Source organism: Leopardus geoffroyi, chromosome A1 (assembly GCF_018350155.1).
Source record: "Leopardus geoffroyi isolate Oge1 chromosome A1, O.geoffroyi_Oge1_pat1.0, whole genome shotgun sequence".
Lineage (NCBI taxonomy): Eukaryota > Metazoa > Chordata > Mammalia > Carnivora > Felidae > Leopardus > Leopardus geoffroyi.
The window spans coordinates 41145045-41152960 of NC_059326.1; the positions used below are offsets into that span (position 1 = coordinate 41145045).

The 7916-nt window shown below is 32.0% G+C and overlaps 1 pseudogene; it reads left to right on the forward strand.

The window, feature by feature from the left end:
• The first annotated feature begins 631 nt into the window (after positions 1–631).
• On the forward strand, positions 632–1097 carry LOC123608708 (annotated as a pseudogene).
• Positions 1098–7916: the final 6819 nt, after the last annotated feature.

Here is a 7916-nt window from a genome sequence, read left to right on the forward strand (position 1 = left end):
TTGGTTAGATGAAGGAAAGGGGGTTATTTATTACCTTTCTAGGAATCCACCAACATCAAATTCAGCAGTGTTTTTTCTAAAAAGGTAAGGATACATAAACATTAAAACATATATTAATAAACTCCACCACATTAATTGAATAAATATGAAACATATAAAGGAAAAATTGAGGTAAAAAATAACCAACGCTTAAGTGTATAAAGGATTTTTAAATAAATAAATATCTAAAACTAAGAAAAGAAGGGAATTTTTTAGAGTAGTATTAAAGGAGATCTTAAAAAACGTAGACCTAAAGTCATCCCCAGTGATCATACTTTAGAAATATTTCCATTCAGCTCAGTAGGAACAAAAACTGCTATATACCAATCATTTCACATTACACTGGAAGTCAGTTAATTCCATAAGACAAGAAAAGGGAAATTAGGATCATGAGTATTGGCAAGAAAAAAAATATATCATTTGCAGAAAATGTAACTGCCTAAATAATATATCAAAAAGTATTTTAAAATATTTTTGTGGATAGAGAATAAGCATACATAAATAATTATTGAATTTATAAAATTAAACTAACTGATGAAAACACCATAGAATCCCTTTACGATCTGCCATCTGTGGTGGAACCTCCGCCAAGATGTAGATTTTTGTGAAAACACTTATAGGGAAGACCATCTCTCTAGAGGTCGAGCCCTCGGATGCAATAGAAAAGGTAAAGACCAAAATCCGGGGTAAGGAGGGAATTTCTCCTGATCAGCAGAGCCTGGTTTTGCTGGCAAGCAACTGGAAGGTGGACATACTTTTTCTAACTGCAACATTCAAAAGGAGTCCTCTCTATCTTGTGTTGAAACTTCGTGGTGGTGCTAAGAAAAGGAAGAAGTCTTACACCATTCCCAGGAAGAATAAGCATAAGAAAAAGAAGGTTAAGCTGGCTGTCCTACTATAAGGTGGATAAAATCAGTTGCCTTCATTGGGAGTGCCCTTCAGATGAATCTGGTGCTGGGGTTTTTATGGCTAGCCACTTTGACAGATGTTATTGCGGCAAATGTTGTCTGACCTAGTGCTTCAACAAACTGGAAGGCAAGGAATTGCGTGCGGGTTAATAAAAAAACAAACTAAAAAAATACAATGGAATAAATTTTCCACAAACAATAACAAAGCTGCTCGGAAAAATTCAAATTACAAATGAGGAGGGAACCTGTTGGGATGAGCACTGGGTGTTGTATGGAAACCAATTTGACAATAAATTTCATATTAAAATAAAAAAAATAAAAAAGAAGCTGACTAAAGGGAGACGTTCTCAATGTTGATGGATGATAGTATTCAAAGTTATGAACAGATTGATACATCCAAATAATCTTGACTTTTAAAAAATTCCGGTAAAAGCTCCAATGCTATTTATTCACAACACTTAGAGAAAAAATGTATCTTAAAATGACTGAAGGAAATACAAGTTCAAGAGAAACAAGATAATTATTAAATTCAAAAATGATGTGGAAAATTTCCACATCTAATAATAAGATATCATGATGCGATTTTACCTTGACTTCAAAAATATAATAAACTACGTGTTTAGAAACCCTCCTACCATAAAAACCTAATAATACTGGCATAAGGCACATATCCTTTAAAGTGCATATCTAAACAAATTAGAAAGTAAGAGCAACCTACATATATCTAAAATAAGACATTATTGAACCCAGAGGGGTTATGGACCACTGGAGACATGATTTGTATTGTTAAAAGTAGAACATCTGCTTCTCATAAGTGATGGAGGAGAACGTGGAGCCTCTGGCCCACACCAGGTAGAAGGTGAAGACTTAAAAAGAAATCTAGGATGTTTGGAAGGTTCCATTTTTAAGGAAAGGTAAACTTGGAGGGAAAAGAAATCATATTTTCTAAGGAAAATTTTGAAACAAGCTAATACTGTACCAATCTGTATATATGTGTTTGTGTGTGTGTGTGTGTGTTAAATATATATAATGTGTGTGTGTGTGTATGTGTGCATATATATATGTATAATATGTATTTAATGTATTATATATTTAATATACTTAATATATTAGACACAGTATCTATTTCCCACATACACTGAGAATTTCCAATCATAGTACTATCTCCAGGAAGTTTTTATCTTCCCACTGGCATGTCTGTTGGGATCCATAAAAAAACTTAAAGTTTTCATCAAGGTTGGTAGAACACTAGGTACTTAGCAGAAGGAAATACGTATTTTTTTCTCAGTGGAGTTTTTCTCAATGGAGTCTATTTTGTACAGTGGCATAAGACTTCATGAGACACTGAGAGATTGTCATATGGACAAGAGATAAAAGAATTTGTTGGTAAAAAAAATTGTCAGTAATGGCTGAATATTCACTATATTTGAGGACACTGTAAATTTGGTTTTGCAGTTAATTAAATAAAAATTACATACACATAAATATTTGTTATTCAGAGTGGTATTCACACTAATTTTGAATTCCTCAGTACTAACTAACCAAGTATGTTTGAGAGAAAATTTTCAATTTTTTTGTTGTTTGTAATTGATCTGTTTTATTCAGTTAATGAACAGATATTGTCATAATCTGTGAGTGTCCAAGTTAAAAGCAGTCTCCCTTTGGATAGAAATACGGGCATCCTGATATGTAATTCTATTCAGTGTCACTCATTTACCTATCAGCTCTCTCTGTTAAAGCATTTATGGATATGTTACTAAAAACATAAAGAGCTCATCATAAAATGCATTATTTAAGGCAGTAGCATTTTAATTTGTAACTTATGGAAAATAAAAATAAACAAAATAATAAATAAGAGTAAATAAAACAACACTATGGAAAATAAAAATAAGAGCGTATTTTTCATTTTCTCTAAATTTTTCTAACCAACTAAAGCATCATTGTATTCGTAATTATTTTTTACTGTTTATACAACTAATTTACTGTCTGAGGCAGAAAGCTAGACACATGCAAAGTCTTCACTATGTTAAGGTCAGGTAATCAATTTCCTATCCCAAAAGACAAAACTAATAGTACAGAGGATTATCACTAAATACAAGCAGCTGCTTTTGTAAGACTGGAGCTTTTCTAGGGAATCCTGCAATAATGGAGTAGGTAGGAGACAGAATCCCATGTACGTCTATCTATGAATTCTGTGAAAACTGCCTAGGTGTTTTTTAACTACAAATGAAACAAGGATTAATTTTGCTTTGATTCAAGTAATTGCTATTAAACATCAATGCATTTGAAGCAAAATATGCAATGGTAATGAAGAAAAGAATATTTATCTTTGTTCTGAATGTCATTCAAGATTTTGTTCTTAATAAATATAACTCTAATTCTTATACTTTTAAGAATTTCAGGAGTTTGCCTGATATAAACCATTCAGTACAAGTATTAACATACTTGCTATCTCTACATATTATCAAAAACGAACAGGTTTTACACCATATTTAATACAATTGACAACAACCCTACATATTATTTTCTTTTCACAAGTTCATACAATGTTGTAACACTCTGTAAAAACTGATTAAATATAAACAATTACTAAATTTAATTAATGCTATAGATCAATTTCATTTCATAAGAAAACACATATGCGATTTTATTCTTCTCTGAGGGTTTTATCTAAAAATCTATTGATGCAATGTTACTCATTAATATTTCAAATTCCCCTTAGTTTTAATTCTAGGCATGATACACGCAGGCAAATTGTGTAAGTCTTTGTTTAGAATATAAACAAAGTAAGCAGTTATCTTAATATTGAAATTATTTCTTTGCATATTTAGCCAATTAGTTTGACATCTTAGCAACATTCAACACAACTGAAAGAACATTTCTTTTGAAATATTCTTTTTCCTTAATCTCCATCAGATTATATTTTTTTTCTCCGTTTTCTTTCATAGCTATTACTATTCAACCTGATGTGTCACTCCTCAAGACTTTGCCTTAGACTCTTGTTTTCTCATGTCCCCTTCTTTTCTAGGTGAATTAATTAATTTAATTTTTTAATTTAAATGAATTTTTAAATTTTTAAAATCATCTAGTATCAGCTCATAAATTATATTTTTCATCTTTGGAATTCCAGACCCATACATTCAATTACATTCTTAATAATTCCAGTTGTACTAATTGGCTAATTTCTTAGCCACTTTAAAGTTAATGTGCTCAGAACTGAGTGCCTGATTCACTTCTCACCCTACCGCTTTCCCATCCCCACTGTGCACCTGACCCTCCACCGATTTAGTGAAACAATATAGTCCGTGTTCTCCATTTCAGTAAGTTTTATTTTAACAAACAGGTTGGTTCTTCCTAAAATCTAGGGATTATCTTTGATGTAATGTTATATGTCCTTTTCCTTCCTACTTTGATCTTTCAAATATCACCAATCTGTGGATATCTAACATCTCAAATATGTATCCATACCTTCACTGTTCTCCAGGGTGCCTGCCATCATTCTGTGCAGCCAGCATCATCCTGCATTACGTTGAAACTTAAATATGTTTCTCTCATTCTACTCTTAGATCCAAAGACCACCTCCAATTTATTCTCCATAAAGTTGAGAGATTTTTCAATAAGTATAATACTCCAACCTTTCTATGATTCAAACCATTCAGTCATTTCCCATAGTAATTAAGTTAATTCACAAAGCCTAATGTTTGGTCCCTACTTCTGTGCCATTTTCTTTTTTTGTCTAATTTACCAACCTTGTCTCTCTCGTTGTTGCTTTCCCCTTCATGTTCTACTCACTGTGGATTTTTTTTTAATTTCTTGAACACAATGAAATATTCATTGAACCAAAGCAAACGTTCTTCCCTTTCCATAAACTGCCTTTCCCCTGTTCATCATTTGACTTACTTCCTATAAGTGTTTCATTTTCAAATAGACCTAATTTGACTATCAATTCCCAAGTAGGTATTCCTGTTATACTCACCTAAATTCATCTTCAGTGTTTATTTACATTGATTATCTATTTAACTACATATCTATCTATTCATCCATAAATGTAGGTAGCCATAATCTACCTGTAGTCATTTTAGATTCTTGGGTAACTTTAAGCATCATGACAGGATGTTTGTATTTATTTTTATCATTGTTTTTCCAAAATCTTCCAATGCTGTTTTATATCAATATGTATTAATAATCTTATAATATAATGTTATCAATTGTTGAATGAGTGAAAATTGACAAACTAATGAGCAAGTTCTATAATGAATATATATCTATACATACATATATATAAATTGCCAAATGTCCTAATTTCAGCACATTTACACTAATATGCTTAAGTTTCCAAAAATTGATTCACCAGCAAAAATTTAGTACACTCAACAGCAACTCCACATTTGATGCCAAAATATGATTGCAAATTACATCCTTAAAGTTCAAAATACAGGGGCGCCTGGGTGGCGCAGTCGGTTAAGCGTCCGACTTCAGCCAGGTCACGATCTCGCGGTCCGTGAGTTCGAGCCCCGCGTCGGGCTCTGGGCTGATGGCTCAGAGCCTGGAGCCTGTTTCCGATTCTGTGTCTCCCTCTCTCTCTGCCCCTCCCCCGTTCATGCTCTGTCTCTCTCTGTCCCAAAAATAAATAAACGTTGAAAAAAAAAAAAAGTTCAAAATACAACAAAAATTGCAATAAAAGAGTAATGTTATCTTAAATCACAAGCTTTAGTTTTACCTTATATTTGTGAACATCATGGTCTCATGTATTACTAATAAAAACTTTAATACCCAGACAATTTCACATTTTTTCTCAACAAATTGTTATTATCTAGTGGAAATAATTGGTAATTTTTCAAAAGGTATTTGGGACTGAAATTTTTAGCTTTCATATTCACATAACTTTTGGGTGAACATTTTGCAATATAAGAGAATGAGAAAAAATATACACAAATGAATATTTCTGTACAGTTTTCTCAAATTTTAAAATACTTTTTAACACTTGCCATGCTTTTATAATTAACACGATTTGTTGTAGAACTAAACACTTATACATGCTTTAGTCACTGAATGTAGCAACAACCCTACATGCTTACAGTAAAATGCTTTTATCCTGTTAAAGTATATGTTTATACAACATTTTAATAAGTGTTTACTAATTTAATCATAATTGATAACAGATAAGGTCTAAGTGCCCACTAACCTGTTTGTAAGTATTTTCAGTGTTGACTAAGGCAACAGGAGACTTTGAAGATGTTTTGCCTCTTTACTTAGAGCATCCACTTCACTAAAATGTGATAGCAGAGAAGCATCAAATATGCTTTGTAAAACATCAGGAATGCAAATAGAATAAGACAAGCACTCTTGTCTTGATTCCTGAAAAAAAAAAAGATGAAAAACAAATTGCAATATTCAGTAATAAAGTATGATTGATTTATTATCATTATGATTTTATCATACTCTTCTTAATACAAAAATGTGCATTAGTTCAAATTCAATAAAGAACTGATGAAAAACTATTAAGCTTGGTACCGTGGTTCACAAATTATGTAATGTGATCTCTGGCTTCAAGGAGCTTAAAATCAGAAATGATCCACAGAGTCACATAGAGTTGTAGTCTAAGTATATTGACTGCTCTCAGATATTTCAACAGACAGAAACAAGGCACAGAAGGCTGTGTTTGTGTATGTATATATATCTACAGGTCTTGGAAAATTTAGAAGAGCTAGTTTTTGAGCTGAATTTTAATAATAAATGTTGGATAATTAGAAATGATGAATTAGGATATTTTCAGAAATGCAGAATTGTACACAAAGTGTGAAAGAGTAAAAAAAGTAATTAGCAAGTGGTCTAGTTTTAATTTGAGAATCCAGAAATTGTTAGTAGACAATAAAAACAGAATGAAAAATTAAATCTTGATTTTAAACTTAATTGTGTACTAAAGTTTTTGAGTTTTAGAGGAAATGAGAAGTTAACTGAATACTTTCAAAACAAAAATGTTTTAATCAGTTCTACATTTTATAGACGTGACTTTACCCAAGCATGACTATCTTGCAAAAGGATATAGGCTCAAACTAACAAAATTTCACTGACCTTACTATTCTCCATCATTCAGAGGCAGCTGGCATTGGTGACATGGCCAGACAAAATTAATTTAAGAAAACTATGCAATGAAGTTGCTGTCCCACATGATAGAATATATTTTTATTTATTTATTTATTTTAGTTTTTTTCAAGTTTATATTTAAATTCTCGTTAGTTAACACTTAACATACAGTGTAGTATTAGTTTCAGATGTAGAGTTTAGTGATTCAACACTTACATACAACACCCAGTGCTCATCACAAGTGCACTCCCCCCGTCACCTATTTAACCCATCCACCTGCTCATCTCCATTTTGGTAATCATCAGTTTCTTCTCTATAGTTAAGAGTCTATTTCTTGGTTTTTCTCTCTTTTTGCCCCACTGTGTTCATTTGTTTTGTTTCTTAAATTCCACATATGTGTGAAATAATATTTTATTTGTCTTTCTCTGACTTATTTAGTTTAGCATCATACTCTCTAGCTTTATCCATGTCATTGCTAATGGCAAGATTTCATTCTTTTTAGTGGCTGAGTAATAATCCATTGTCTATATATACCACAGTTTCTTTATCCATTCATCAGTTGTTGGACATTTGAGCCCTTTCCATAATTTGGCTATTGTTTATAATGCTGCCATAAACATCAGGGTACATGTATCCCTTTGAGTCAATGTTTTTGTATCCTTTGGGTAAATACCTAGTAGTACAATTATTGGATTATAGAGTAGTTCTATTTTTAACTTTTTGAGGAATGTCCATACTGTTTTCCAGAGTGGCTGCACCAGTTTGCATTCCCACCAACAGTGTCTCATTGCACTTTAAAATTGTCAACTGACTAAAGGAAATGTTTTTTTGTCCCTACAATCTTGATGGGTTGGGAGGTTCTAGTGCCTGAAGGAAGAATGC